Here is a 16,483-nt window from a genome sequence, read left to right on the forward strand (position 1 = left end):
AATGAATTAGAGCTCATCTAACTCTAAACAATGATATTCATCCTTGATTCAACAAAGTTCAAGATCCGAAGTCAATTCTAAACATACGTTTGTCATCTTCGTCTCAACGCATTTAAAAACGACCACGACTGAGGTCAGTCTGAGTCTCGGCAACAGAACACAACGAGGATACCTATTAGTCAAAGGTGAAATGGTCCATTTGTCACTCTGTGTTCCTGCGCTCCTGATCAAGGCTTAATAATCAAATGCATATTCATAACATTCAATCCATCTGGGGGGATAATATAGGTGCAGACAGGCCCGCCCCTTCTTGTCTCGCTGAGAGTCTGTGTGTGTGTGTGTGTGTGTGTGTGTGTGTGTGTGTGTGTGTGTGTGTGTGTGTGTGTGTGTGTGTGTGTGTGTGTGTGTGTGTGTGTGTGTGTGTGTGTGTGTGTGTGTGTGTGTGAGTAGACATGTTAAACTATACTTTTGGGGACCAGAAGTCCCAACAAGAACAGGTAACTAAGAAAAATTGGGTTGATTATTGATTAAAGGCTATTTCTAAGGGGTTTAGGGTTAAGGTTAGAATTAGTGTTTGTGATTTGGATTAGAATGGTTATGGTTAGGATTAAAATAAGGGGTGAACGGTAAGGTTTAGAGGCCTCCTGAATGGCGCAGCGATCTAAGGCACTGCGAGCGGCGTCACTACAGATCCAGGTTTGATACATGGCTTTTTCGCAGCCGGACCGCAACCGGGAGACCGATGAGGCGGTGCACAATTGGCCCAGGGTTGTCCAGGTTAGGGGAGGGTTGTCCTTGTCCCATCGTGCACTAGCGACTCCTGTGGCGGGCCAGGTGCATAAACTCTGACACGGTCGCCAGGTGTACGGTGATTCCTCCAACACATTGGTGCGGCTGGCTTTCGGGTTAAGCGAGCAGTGTGTCAAGAAGCAGTGCGGGTTGTGTTTTGGAGGACGCACGGCTCTCCAGAGTCCGTATGAGAGTTGCAGCGATGGGACAAGACTATAACTACCAATTGTCTGGTGTCTGATGATTTAAAAATGTTTTGTAATTCTAGGAATCTTACCCAGTTGATTAACTCACCCACTCACCCAAATCTTAAATGCCCAGATAAATCTACCCTGATTGATTTGATATTGACAAATGTTCCACATAAATATTCTGCGGTTGGTGTTTTTTGTAATGATTTAAGTGACCATTGTGCTGTTAATGCTGTTAGAAATACTAAGGTTCCAAAGACAAACCCACGTTTTATTCGTAAGAGAAATTTGAAGTGTTTTAATGAGCAGGCTTTCTTTCATGATTTGTTTTATTTTGACTGGAGCAGATAGAGTTTATCCCTGATGTGGAAAATGCCTTGAAATTCTTTCATGGTGGTTTTTCCCAAATAGTAAACAAACATGCCCCATTCTGCAGGTTCAGGGTTAAAGGGCGGGATAATCCATGGTTTTCTTCTGAGCTGTCTTGTATTATTCACAACTGTAATCTAGCCTGGACTAAAGCAAGGAAATCATGTTCTGATGCTGATTGGCTTATTTTTAGGCAGTTACGAAACAAGTGTTCTTTTCTTCTCAGGAAGGCCAAATCAGAATATTTTATGTCTGTTACCACTGATAACCTGAATGACCCTAGAAAGTTTTGGAATGCTATTAAGTCTATGTCTGGTAACAGTAATGTTAATGAATTACCGTCATGTGTTTTGAAGGACTCTGTTGCTGTATATGACAAAACTGAAATGCTGAATTGTTTTAATGAGCACTTTGTATCATCTGGTAGGCTGTTTGATTCAGTGTCCTCTGTCTCTGTACAGCCCTGTGTGGATGAACCAGTGAGAGCTGGACAAACTTTTAGCTTTTTGCCATTCTCAGTGCTGGTGGTACATAAAGCCCTGAAATCCTTAGATCAGAGAAAGCCTGTAGGTCCTGATCTTTTGGATCCCTGCTTTTTAAATCTGGCAGCTGATTTCATAGCTGAACCACTTACATATCTGTTCAATCTAACCCTGAAATGTAATGAAATTCTGGAAATCAGCATTTGTCCGACCACTTTTAAAAGGGGGAGATCCAACTCTTTTAAATAATTATAGGCCAATCTCAAAGCTGTCACCGCTGGTGAAAATGCTTGAAACCCTTGTGCGTGAACAGCTAAAAGAGTTTTTATTTACTAACTCTATTTTTATCAACGTACCAATCAGGCTTCAGGAAGAAGCATAGCACAATTACAGCAGCCATGAAGGTTTTAAATGATATCACTGAAGCCATTGACAAAAAACAGCACCGTGTCTCACTTTTTATTGATCTCTCTAAAGCTTTTGATACAGTTGATCATGCTATACAAAGGCAAAGATTGTCGAGTGTAGGTCTTTCAGAGCATGCAGTTGCATGTTTTGCTAACTATCTGTCTGATAGAACTCAGTGCACTCAATTTGATGGGCTTATGTCTGTTAAATTGTCTGTCTTTAATGGTGTGCCCCAAGGCTCTGTACTTGGTCCTCTCACTATTTATATAAATGATTTAGACAAAAATTTCCAAAATGCGCAACATTTTTATGCTGATGATACTGTTATTTACTTTGTGCCTCGTCAACAACAATCAACAACTTACAAAAACATTTAAGCTGAAATTGGGATTTTATTTTAGGAATAAGGCCTGTTTTTCTTTTGAAGCCAGGAGGCTAGTATCAGCTACATTTATGCCTTTACTAGACTATGGGGATATTTTATATATGAATGCTTCCGCTTAGTGTTTGAGATCAATTGACACCCTTTACCATGGCACTTTGAGATTTATTTTAAACTGCAAAACACTTACGCACCACTGCACTTTGTATACCAGGGTTGGCTGGCCTTCTCTAGTCACTCGTAGGCTCAGTCACTGGTATACTTTTATTTACAAAGCCATTTTGGGTTTACTACCTTTTTATTTGGGCATTTTTATTGTTCAGAAATGTGGTGGGTACTCTCTTCGTTCGCTGGACTTTATCCTGCTAACTGTTCCAAATGTCCGAACTGAAAAGGGCTTTTATGTACTCTGCGCCATCGTCTTGGAACGCCTTCCAAAATACTTTTAAACTGGAAGAACTTGTCCCGATTGGTGTTTTTAAATCACTGATGAATGATGTTGAGACTGATTCCCTGACCTGTCAATGTTTTTAATTTGCTGTTTTTGATTTTGTTATACTCTTGTGAATTCTATGGTTTGTACTAGATTACTTGTAGTTTTTCATGTTGTTTGTCTGTACATTTTGTAATGACTTGGTGCTGCCTATCTTGGCCAGGACGCTCTTGAAAAATATATTTTAAATCTCAATGAGCCGTTCCTGGTTAAATAAAGGTTAAATCAAATAAAACAAATTGGATATCACGAAATTGGGAAGAAAAAGGGGTAAAAAATCCACAACACATTCAATAAAATATTTTTTGAAAGGTAAGCTTCAGGTTAAGGTTAAGGTTAAGGTTAAGGTTAGGTTCAGGGTTAAGGTTAGGTTTTGGGGTTAAGGTTAGGGTTAAGGTTAGTGTTAAGTTTAGTGTTCGGGTTAGGTTTAGGGTTAGGTGTTAGGGAGAATAGGATTTTGAATGGGAATCAATGTTGCGTCCCCAGGTTAGTTAAACAAGACCGTGTGTGTGTTGGTGCGTGTGTGTGCGTGTGCATGCGTTTGTCTCCCCTGACTGTCTCTGTCCCCAAAGCTGGACAGGACATTAGACAGCCTCCACTTTACTCTACAGGCAGACAGGCAGACACACAGCCATGGACAAGACTAGGAGATTACATTGAAATGGGATTACTAAAACAGCACACCTGGAAAATCCGGTTTTCTGCTACTCTGCATATAACAAGGCTGCAGTGACTTTGGGTCTCTGGAACGGGAAACAATGTGATCAGTGTAAAGGAGGAGGGTGGGGAAGGAGGGATGAAGGGAGGGGTGAGGAGGCCGGGGGGGTGGGGGGGGTGAGGGGTGGTGGTGCCATTCTCTTTCACAAGGCGACGGTTTTTTCTCTTCTTTTCTGAGGACATGAATTAAATGTCATTTAAAATCTAACCAGTCCTTTATCACTCTGGGGAGAAGCCAAAGCCATGTTATATTTAGTCATTTCATTTCTTCTGATTAAATATGAATTACTATGAAATTTTGCTCATCATCTAACACAGCAGAATACGCCAACAGCTTTTTAATACACTGTATAAGCAGCAGCAGCCACAAACTTCAGCAGTAGCTCTAGGAGTTTAATTCGCCTCTCTAATCCAATCACATCAACCTTATTTCTCTTATCACAGATTCCCATTTTGAATTAAATGAGCTCATTAGTTTTAATCAAAGGCAGAGAGATCAAAACGTACACTTAAATGCTTTAGATCAGAGCTGCCAGTCAGCTGCAGAGTTCTATTTTACTAAAACACAAGATCAGAGCCTCTTCGAACTGAGAATTTTCATTAGGGAAGGAGGGAAGGCACGAGCCAACCGACTGGCCTTAAAGACACAGGGCTCTTTTTTCACCCTACGGACGTCTAACTAAAGCAACATCAGAGTCATTTGTGAGGGGTTGGAGGGTGGTGGTGTGTTTCACCACCAGTGGGCTTCTGTTAGTTGGCGGTTATGATGTGAATGTGAATTATAGACTGGGCAATTTACGAGTCAGACACGTCGAACGCCATTGCAATACTTTCTTCATCAAACTAATGGTAATATCTGGTCTGTTGGAGCATTACTCTGATTATTATAGTGTGGCACAGGGGATAATTTGTGTTCCTAGATAGAGAGGCTGATTTCACATGATACTGCATGCGTCCCAAATGGCACCCGATTCCCTTTATAGTGCGCTACTTTTGAGACTTTACACAAAATGAGTGCACTATATAGGGGAAATGGTGCCATTTGGGACACACCCGTGGTTCTATTGCGAGGGCAGCCCCAGCCCAATGAATGGTTTTTGATACTGCATGGGAGAATAATGATTTACTGTACTGTAGGTATGTGTTATAGGGTTGTAATACATTAAGTACCGTGCTAACACGTAAACCATAGAGTGATTACAACCTAATCGTGTGGTCAAGTGACCATATTGAGATCCATGCATGTTTATGTTGATAGTAAAAAGAGAGCAGTGCCCAAACCTTGAAAGGTTAATGTAACCTACCACATCTTTACATGTAGAGTAAGCAGCCGTCAAACATCAAGTGCCAGAGCACTTTGCAGTGAAATGTTAAACTATACAAGACAATAAGCTTTACAAGCCTGGATCTAATATAAAAAATGACACCATAAAAGATTACTTCTTAAAAAGAGAAAATTATTTGTGAGCATAATTTACGGTTTGGCATGGTCTTCCGGTCTGGATTCATTTTCCTGATGAAAGCCCTCAGAATGAACCGTCTCTGTGTGTAAGTGATGAGACGTTAAAAGTATTACTTTCTGTGCTGTGGTGTCGATTGTTGACCATCATCAATAACCCACTGGCAGTTCTTTATTCCCCTGTTGCTCCTCTCCTCTCCCTGACAACCCCCGTCACCATACCATTTCTACACACCTGGGACGACTCAGAGGAGGAAGCTGCTACAAAGCCAAGACACTTCTACAAGCTACAAGCTCCCTGTATGCCTTAGCGATGACTTATATGCCTTAGCGAGGCTCCCATACTCCGGCTGCTAATATTCCTCAATTTACATTTATATAAATATTAGTACCAATTCAAAGCGTCAAGCATTTAACGCACAGATAAATCAAGATAAAGTGTATAGCCCATGGCTCAGGCTCAGTGTGTCTGTCCTCCATATCTAGACGCGGGGAGGTCCTTGTCTCGCCCCGCTCTGATGAATGAGGGCCTCTCTCTGTACATTAGTAATGATATATAATGCACCAGGCCCTGTACTAATTGGAAGGCTCTGCTGGCTGGCTCCATATTGAGAGGTAGAGGGTGATTTTTCAATACAGCTCGCCTTTGTGTTTGGGAGAGAAAGTGTGTCTGTGTGTGTGTGAGAGAGAGAGTGTCAGTGTGTGTGTGTGTGTGTGTGTGTGTGTGTGTCTGTGTGTGTGAGAGAGAGAGTGTCAGTGTGTGTGTGTGTGTGTGTGTGTCTGTGTGTGTGTGAGAGAGAGAGTGTCAGTGTGTGTGAGAGAGAGAGAGTTTCAGTGTGTGTGTGTGTGTGTGTGTGTGTGTGTGTGTGTGTGTCTATGTGTGTGCACGTGTGAGCGGGATATGAAACATACAGAGAGAGACTTGTATTGCAATGGCGGCATTAATAATTAGAGGTTGACAGGAAAAATGCCGTCAGGCACCTTGTCCTCCTCTGTCACTTGTGCCTCCTATCCTCTACACCCAGTAACCCTCTAGCCAACACTCCCAGGGAGGGAGATTAATTTAAAACATACAGCTATACCATGCCTCATTTCAGGCAGAGTGACATTCAAAAGAAATTAAAAATTTGATAATTTTCCGATTTTCCTGTATGGCGAATTCAAGATATCAGCTAATGATTGAGGTACTATGACAGGTGTCCAGTTTAACAGTGGGAGTGGAAAGGGTGAATATATACTGTATTTCTCTCTAGAGTGGAGCACTGGATTCCTGTTTCTTTTTTCATCAAGGTCAATATCCTTCTTAAATGGTTGCCACTAGATGCCATTTCAACATCATGCAATGCCACTGAGGCGGCTAGTGGTGGGAATCGTATCATACAGAGCTCTCCCTACAGGACCCCCTGAGACCTTTCAAGAGGCACCTCTTATATTGTAATACAATATAATAGCTGCATTTCCTTGACAGCCAATTTCGCTCTCTATCACTAAGTGCCCAGGCACTTTGCTGATTTCACAATACATCTCTAAAGATAAATTAGGATAAATAGAAGCAAATATGTTCCAATATGTTTCTCCTAGACCAAGTGATTACGTTAATTGATGAAAACACATTCTTCCAACCAAACAAGGAGCACCTCTAATATAGCTTAATAAAGTGGTGATATTCCTTGGTTGACAATACAGAAAGTATTGCTATCTGGAAAATCGCAGAGGATACAAAAGGTGCTTCTAAAATAAGACTTTTAGTACCAGAGGAGTAACTTCTATATGATATACACTGAATAATAAAAACTGAAGTACCAACGTGGAAAGGAAAAACAAGGAAAAACACTTTGTTTGAAAACTAAACTTCCAAAGGTTTTCCCTGAAATATTCTCTAAACCCCCCTACATGTACGTAGTGCCAATATGCTAACTACAACATGACAAACCATGAGTATAAATACACTTATATAAGGGTCTACTCATAAATATATCCTTTATAAACTGGCCTGTTTCGCATTTGCTTGGAAAACGAAACGTCCAACGATTTCCCCTAAAACATTCTCTAAATCTCCTCTCTATTTGAGAGCCATTGTATCTATCTAAGCTGGAACCCCACCTGAGTCACCATGTCAAGCTCTAGATGAAGGCAACGTGAGACGTGCTTACAGGCGTACGTTTACAGCCAAATGGAAGGATGAAGCGCTGACGCAACCACGATCCACACAGCAGATCAACACAGCAGATCAACACAGCAGATCAACACAGCAGATCAACACAGCAGATCAAGGCGGAGGTGCAGAAAAAAACGAAAGGCCCCGAAGAGTGAAGTGATAATTCAATCCGGAGTTGTAAATGCTCTTTAAAAGGTTTTTCAAATGAATTTATTATTCCAATCAGGGAGCTACAGCCATATAGTCCATCAACGTGAATAAAAAAAAAAACAGGGGTCTTGTTGACTAACTAACAATCATTTCTAGTGTGTCTATTAAAATGTAAAAGGCTAAATCAGAAGCTTGCCAAAAGAGTTTGTCATAAAAAGAACTGAAGATGAATGTTGATCTCTTCAACATCAAGTTTTCTGATGCCCAGCCCCCATCTACATGCTGTTTAACATATCAGACCAGACTTCATAGAGACCTTCCATACACTGATTATGGTTATCCCAACCACAAATACAGTACCAGTCAAAAGTTTGGACACACCTACTCATTCAAGGGTTTTTCTATTACTATTTTCTACACTGCAGAATAATAGTGAAGACATCACAACGATGAAATAACACATATGGAATCATGTAGTAACCAAAAAAGTGTTAAACAAATCAAAATATATTTTATATTTGAGATTCTTCAAAGTAGCCACACTTTGCCTTTGATGACAGCTCTGCACACTCTTGGTATTCTCTCAACCAGCTTCATGAGGTAGTCACCTGGAATGCATTTCAATGAACAGGTGTGCCTTGTTAACAATTTATTTGTGGAATTCTTTTCCTTCTTAATGCATTTGAGCCAATCAGTTGTGTTGTGACAAGGTAGGGGTGGTATACAGAAAATAGCCCTATTTGGTCAAAGACCAAGTCCATATTATGGCAAGAACAGATCAAAAAAGCAAAGAGAAACAACAGTCCATCATTACTTTAAGACATGAAGGTTAGTCAATTCGGAAAATTTCAAGAACTTTAAAAGTTTCAAGTGCAGTCGCAAAAACCATCAAGCGCTATAAAGAAACTGGCTCTCATGAGGACCACCACAGGAAAGGAAGATGCAGAGTTACCTCCGCTGCAGAGGATAAGGTCATTAGAGCCTCAGAAATTGCAGCCCAAATAAATGCTTCCCAGAGTTGAAGTAACAGACACATCTTAACATGAACTGTTCAGAGGAGACTGTGTGAAGCAGTAGTAGAGCAATGGCGCCGGAGAAGAAGGCTGATGTTTTACGTGTCCCCAACCGATTGTGTTTTATGTTAGTTTATTTGCGTTGTTTGTAACGTTTTTTTTTTTCATCTTATTTTGCACATAATGTTGCTGCTACCGTCTCTTATGACCGAAAATAACTTCTGGACATCAGGACTGCGATTACTCACCACGGACTGGGAGAAACCTTTTTTTCCTTTAACAAATCCAACACGAATCATATACTGCTTTCTCGGGAACAGGCCCAGATCCCTGTCATTTGCGTGAAGAGGAGGCGGAGAAAAAGGGGCCAGAGGGCGGGCTGCCTTCTGAGAATTCGTAGGCGATCGAATAAACCTCCACTTCCTTCCATTCTGCAAGCAAACGTACAATCTTTGGAGAAAAATAGATGACCTACGCGGAAGATTAAACTACCAATAGGACATTCAAAACTGTAACATCTTATGCTTCATGGAGTCGTGGCTGAACAACGACAATATCAACATACAGCTGGCTGGTTATACACTGTACCGACAGGATAGAACAGTGGTGTCTGGTAAGACAAGGGGCGGCGGACTATGTCTTTTTGCAAACAACAGCTGGTGCACGATATCTAAGAAAGTCTCGAGCTATTGCTCGTCTGAGGTAGAGTATCTCATTATAAGCTGCAGACCCACTATCTACCTAGAGAGTTTTCATCTGTATTTTCGTAGCTGTTTACATTCTACCACAGACGGAGGCTGGCACTAAGACAGCATTGAATGAGCTGTATTCCACCATAAGTAAACAAGAAAACGCTCACCCAGAGGCGACGCTCCTAGTAGCCGGGGACTTTAATGTAGGGAAACTTCAATTCGTTTTACCTAATTTCTATCAGCATGTTAAACGTGCAACCAGAGGAAAAAAACTCAGAGACACATACAAAGCTCTCCCTTGCCCTCCATTCGGCAAATCTGACCATAATTCTATCCTCCTGATTCCTGCTAACAAGCAAATATTAAAGCAGGAAGCACCAGTGACTAGATCAATAAAGAAGTGGTCAGATGAAGCAGATGCTAAGCTACAGGACTGTTTTGCTAGCACAGACTGGAATATGTTCCGGGATTCCTCCGATGACATTGAAGAATACACCACATCAGTCATTGGCCTCATCAATAAGTGCATCGATGACGTCGTCCCCATAATGAGAGTACGTACATAACCCAACCAGAAGCCACGGATTATAGGTAACATCCGCACTGAGCTAAAGGCTAGAACTGCCACTTTCAAGGAGCGGGACTCTAACCCAGAAGCTTAAAAGAAATCCCGCTATGCCCTCCGACGAACCAACAAACAGGCAAAGCGTCAATACAGGACTAAGATCGAATTGTACTACACCGGCTCTGATGCTCGTCTGATGTGGCAGGGCTTGCAAACTAATACAGACTATAAAGGGAAGCACAGTTGAGAGTGTGTACTGCGGGCATGCGCTGACCAAGTGGCAAGTGTCTTCACTGACATTTTCAACCTCTCCCTGTCCGAGTCTGTAATACCAACATGTTTTAAGCAGACCACCATAGTGCCTGTGCCCAAGAACACTAAGGTAACCTGCCTAAATGACGACCAACCCGAAGCACTCACGTCTGTAGCCATGTAGTACTTTGAAAGGCTGGTCATGGCTCACATCAACACCATTATCCCAGAAACCCTAGATCCACTCCATTTTGTATACCGCCCCAACAGATCCACAGATGATGCAATCTCTATTGCCCTCCACACTGCCCTTTCCCACCTGGACAAAAGGAACACCTACGTGAGAATGCTATTCATTGACTACAGCTCAGCATTCAACACCATAGTGCCTTCAAAGCTCATCACTAAGCTAAGGATCCTGGGACTAAACACCTCCCTCTGCAACTGGATCCTGGACTTCCTAACGGGCCGCCCCCAGGTGGTAAGGGTAGGTAACAACACATCCACCAAGCTGATCCTCAACACAGGGGCCCCTCAGTGGTGCGTGCTCAGCTCCCTCCTGTACTTCCTGTTCACTCATGGCTGCACGGCCAGGCACAACTCCAACACCATCATTAAGTTTGCCAATGACACAACAGTGGTAGGCCTGATCACCAACAACGACGAGACAGAGACCTGGACATGTGGTGGAGGTCAGAGACCTGGTCGTGTGGTGCCAGGACAACAACCTCTCCCTCAACGTGATCAAGACAAAGGAGATGATTGTGGACTAAAGGAAAAAGAGGATTGAGCATGCCCCCATTCTCATCGACGAGGCTGCAGTGGAGAAGGTTGAGAGCTTTAAGTTCCTTGGTGTCCACATCACCAACAAACTAACATGGTCCAAGCACACCAAGACAGTTGTGAAGAGGGCACGACAAAACCTATTCCACCTCAGGAGACTGAAAAGATTTGGTATGAGTCCTCAGATCCTCAAAAGGTTCTACAGCTGCACCATCGAGAGCATCCTGACTGGTTGCATAACTGCCTGGTATGGCAACAACTCGGCCACCGACCGCAAGGCTCTACAGAGGGTCGTGCGAATGGACCAGTACATCACTGGGGCCAAGCTTCCTGCCATCCAGGACCTCTATACCAGGCGGTGTCAGAGGAAGGCCCTAAAAATTGTCAAAGACTCCAGCCACCCTAGTCATAGACGGTTCTCTCTGCTACTACACGGCAAGCGGTACCCGAACGCCAAGTCTAGATCCAAGAGGCTTCTAAACAGATTCTACCCACAAGCCATAAGACTGCTGAACATCTAATCGAATGGCTACCCAGACTAGTTGCATTGCCCCCTCCCCTTCTTTTACACAGCTGCTACTCTGTTATTATCATCTATACATAGTCACTTTAATAACTTTACCTACATGTACATATTACCTCAACTAACCGGTGCCCCAGCACATTGACTCTGTACCGGTACCCCCCTGTATATAGTCTCGCTATTGTTATAAATTTGAGATTTTTGGTTCCAACCGCTATGTCTTTGTGTGACGCAGAGTAGGTACATGGATGATATCCACATGTGTGGTTCCTGCTGTGAAGCATGGAGGATGAGGTGTGATGGTGCTTTGCTGGTGACACTGTCAGTGATTTATTTAGAATTCAAGGCACATTTAACCAGCATGGCTACCAAAGCATTCTGCAGTGATACACCATCCCATCTGGTTTGCGCTTAGTGGGACTATCATTTATTTTCAGCAGGACAATGACCCAACACACCTCCAGACTGTGTAAGGGCTATTTGACCAAGAAGGATAGATAGAGTGCTGCATCAGATGACCTGGCCACCACAATCACCTGACCTCAATTCAATTGAGATGGTTTGGGATGAGTTGAACAGCAGAGTGAAGGAAAGTCCGTTCAACTTTTCCAAGACTGTTGGAAAAGCATTTCAGGTGGAATGCCAAGCGTGTGCAAAGCTGTCATCAAGGCAAAGGGTCGCTACTTTGAGGAATCTAAAATCTATTTTCATATAAAAACACTTTTTTGGTTACTACATGATTCCATATGTGTTATTTCATAGTTTTTATGTCTTCACTATTATTCTACAAAGTAGAACATAGTAAATAATAAAGAAAAATCCTTGAATGAGTAGGTGTGTCACAACTTTTGACTGGTACTGTATGTCTATCTAGACAAGATTCATGTTATTGTCCCTGAATGGACATTTGTCCAAGGGAGCTCCTCCCTGTCCTGTAACTGTACAGCTATAGCCAGTGGTCAGATAACATGCTCCCCTAGACATCCCCAGCCTGCCACCCTGTGGGGGAGCACAGGACAGGGGAGCACGGGGCGATGTGACCCAGGCCCATCCATTATTAATATGGTAATGGAGGTGACGCGGTGATATGGTGGGCCAGTTGTTATCAGCTGCAGGTCACTGTAGCCCCATGTCCACGCTGCGTCCCAAACAGCACAATATTCCCTACATAGTGCACTACTTTTGACAGTCAACACCAGATAAATGGCCTACTCTGTTCTTTCTCATGACTTTGCCGTTTACGTGATTTGAAATGAAAGCGAGACGCTGAGGTGAGGGTGAGGTGGTGGGTGTCAGATTGAAAGCTAGATGGAGTAGATGAAGGTGTGTGTTTCTTCTTCCCTTATCATAACGGCCAACCCTGAATGTGACATAGCAGTGCAGGGGGAGATGGTGGCGATGGGGAGGGTTGAGTGTGTCTTGTCATGGCTGCATTTAGGAGGTTGCTGGCCCGCTGCTAATCACAGGTAGCCTGGTTTAACCAGACTGAACGCTGTGCTCAACAGTGAAACATAGGGAAATTAGTTATGCCAGGCTAGATCTCAGGGAGTTCACTAGCGGGTTGGAGGAAGAGGTGAATGGATCAGACAGAGTAGATGTACAGGATGGAACTGGACGGAACTGGACGGAACAGGATGGAAGAGGATGGTACAGGACGGAACAGGACCGAACAGGACGGAACAGGACAGAAGAGGATGGAAACAGGACGGAACAGGACAGAACAGGATGGAACAGGACAGAAGAGGATGGAAACAGGACGGAACAGGACAGAACAGGATGGAAACAGGACGGGACAGGATGGAACTGGACGGAACAGGATGGAAGAGGATGGTACAGGATGGAACAGGACGGAAGAGGACGGAACAGGACGGAACAGGATGGAAGAGGATGGTACAGGACGGAACAGGACAGAACAGGACAGAAGAGGATGGAAACAGGACGTGACAGGACAGAACAGGACAGGACAGGACGAGACAGAACAAGAACAGGACGGTACAGGACGGTGCAGGATGGAAGAGGACGAAACAGGACAGAACAGGACGGAACCGGCCAGAACAGGATGGAACAGGATGGAACGAGACAGAACAAGAACAGGACAGTACAGGACGGTACAGGATGGAAGAGGACGGTACAGGACGGAACAGGATGGAAGAGGATGGTACAGGACGGAACAAAACGGAACAGGATGGAAGAGGACGGTACAGGACGGAACAGGATGGAAGAGGATGGTACAGGACGGAACAAAACAGAACAGGATGGAAGAGGACGGAAGAGGATGGTACAGGAAGGTACTGGATGGTACAGGACAGAAGAGTATGGTAGAGGATCGTACAGGTTGGTACAGGACAGAAGAGGATGGTACAGGATGGTACAGGACAGAAGAGGATGGTACAGGACAGAAGAGGATGGTACAGGATGGTACAGGACGGAAGAGGATGGTACAGGTTGGAAGAGGATGGTACAGGTCGGAACAAAACAGAACAGGATGGAAGAGGACGGAAGAGGATGGTACAGGAAGGTACTGGATGGTACAGGACAGAAGAGTATGGTACAGGATCGTACAGGATGGTACAGGACAGAAGAGGATGGTACAGGATGGTACAGGACGGAAGAGGATGGTACAGGATGGTACAGGACAGAAGAGGATGGTACAGGATGGTACAGGACGGAAGAGGATGGTACAGGTTGGAAGAGGATGGTACAGGACGGTACAGGATGGTACAGGTCGGAAGAGGATGGTACAGGATGGTACAAGACAGAAGAGGATGGTACAGGATGGTACAGGACGGAAGAGGATGGTACAGGTTGGAAGAGGATGGTACAGGACGGTACAGGATGGTACAGGTCGGAAGAGGATGGTACAGGACGGTACAGGATGGTACAGGACGGAAGAGGACGGTACAGGACGAAACAGGACGGAAAGGACGGAACAGCAATAACACTTGTCAAAGACTCTAGTCACAACTAATGAACATTGGATGAGAAGATAAACAGAGACAGGGCTACTTACTGTGTAGTGCCTAGTACAGCACTGACTCCAGCATATGAAAGACATAGAGATAGACATAGAGCCAGGGATTTGTGTTTATTTATGATTGCGAACATGAAACCGTTCTGAAAACTGGTTTGCTCATTGCCAGTCGTTTAAGTTAATCAATGTTGTGCTGCTGAGGAAACGTATAATCACGCGGGATAGTGGACTGGACTTCACTCTTGAGTGATTCAGAATGAGAATAAATAGGTGAAGCCTTGAGCTGCAGATGGTCGGTCTATTGGTGTGATAATAGATACAAAAAAAGCACAAGGGACGTATTAGAAAGGAAATCGTATTCATCTTTATCTAAAAAAAAACTAAAAAACATGAAAATGCACTTTATGAATCGACGGCCGCTAATGACAGTCTAATCAAGTTGATAGAATTTGGCATATCATTTTAGCCTTCCCCTCTTCCTATCCGCCCGCCGCCCCTCCCCAGTCAAAGTCCTTTTCTTTAATCAAGTTGCAGGAGAGACAGAGAGCGCTTGGCACTGGGGGTTCGGAGGTTGCAGATGGCTGCTATACTCCAAAATGTTCAAGCTTGACTGACCCATTTCATCAGCTCTGTCAAAGCCTTGCACTGATACATGTTGACAACATTTAATCTTAAAAATGGAAAGAAATGAATTAATATGCAAATTCCATCAGCTTTGTAATAAAAATGTCCTTGAAAAAACGGAGAACTCCACCCCAGAGGAATAGTGTGAATTATCCCAGCTCCGTTGTTCTATAAGTTAGTCTGAGGTACACAAGTCCACCAGGAAATCAGTGCGGATCTGACTGGGAAATAATTATGATGGAAGAACAAAACACTAGCAGGTTGAATAAATGGAACAACATGGGAAAAGGCCTGCTACTCTTTGTTATTCACTTTGAATTAATAGGATTAGTTTCCCTTTCAGATCCATATACACCTAAAAATCAACACCTCCCTATCACACCAAGGTGTGTGTATTTGTGTGTGTGAGAGAGAGTATGTATGTGTGTGTGTGTGTGTGTGTGTGTGTGTGTGTGTGTGCGTGCGTGAGAGAGAGAGAATGTGTTGTACGCATACAATTAAAATTTTAGGCAAGTGCACGGAGGACACTGTGGGGAAAAAGAGACATTTTCTCATTCTTCATGAGCTGCAATAGTCTACGGGGACAGAATCTTACAAGACAAAGATTACCCATACAAAAGAAGCAGGTGGCTACAGCCAGTTCTCAAGTGGAATTAGCTGAACTATGGGACCTAATTATCTGTGGAGAACCAACGTATAACGAAGGAGAGAAACTTGACTGTTTGAAGGACAAATGATTAATTAAAAAGAACACCTCTCCTAAATTCTGATCTGTGGACAAACGAACGGGTGTCGGTGAAACCCTCAGTGGAATGCCAACCATTGACTAACACACTAATAACATTTACCGGGCTATGTCTGTATGGCTGATAACTAGCAAATGAAGCCAGTGGCAAAGTAGACAAAGACATGTATTTCCAAGGTCACAACGACCTTGTTAACTAGAATAGAAACAGAGAAGCTAGCACACAACATCATTCTAACAGTTGTCTACTCCCAAAAGATCCCTTGTCTCGTTACGTTTTCGCAACTGTCTTTTAGTCCGCGTTTTACCATGACATTATTGTAGATCTCGCTTCTTTATACTTCACTATGCAGGTAAGGCTAGCGAGATCGTCGGCTTTCTGTCGTTAAATGGGATTTTTCTTCTCACAGAACAGACAGATGTGTATTAGCAATGTGTGTTTGTGTTCGACACTCTTTGCTCCATGCCTTCGCTCCCTACTTTTAATGGGCCTTTGAAGACGACCACGATTAAGGTAGACGACAAAGACAGGATGAAGGGGAAGACAGTAGGGGCCTGCATCCCAAATGGCAACCTATTCCTTATATAGTACACTACTTTTGACCAGGGCCTATAGGGTGCCATTTGAGACGTAAGGGGTGTTGAGCGCTAGCAAGCTGGCACACAAACCTGGCCCTATATTTGATTTAAGACACAGTACATCAACACAGGAGTCCT

At 43.5% G+C, this 16,483-nt stretch overlaps 1 protein-coding gene across 4 annotated transcripts in view; it reads right to left on the reverse strand.

Annotated features, from left to right (window-relative positions):
* The window catches only part of LOC112262448 (neuronal PAS domain-containing protein 3-like), a 349,807-nt gene that overhangs the window by 23,752 nt on the left and 309,572 nt on the right, over positions 1-16,483 (reverse strand). The window lies entirely within an intron of this gene.

The sequence above is a fragment of the Oncorhynchus tshawytscha genome, linkage group LG11 (assembly GCF_018296145.1).
Source record: "Oncorhynchus tshawytscha isolate Ot180627B linkage group LG11, Otsh_v2.0, whole genome shotgun sequence".
NCBI classification, from domain to species: Eukaryota; Metazoa; Chordata; class Actinopteri; order Salmoniformes; family Salmonidae; genus Oncorhynchus; species Oncorhynchus tshawytscha.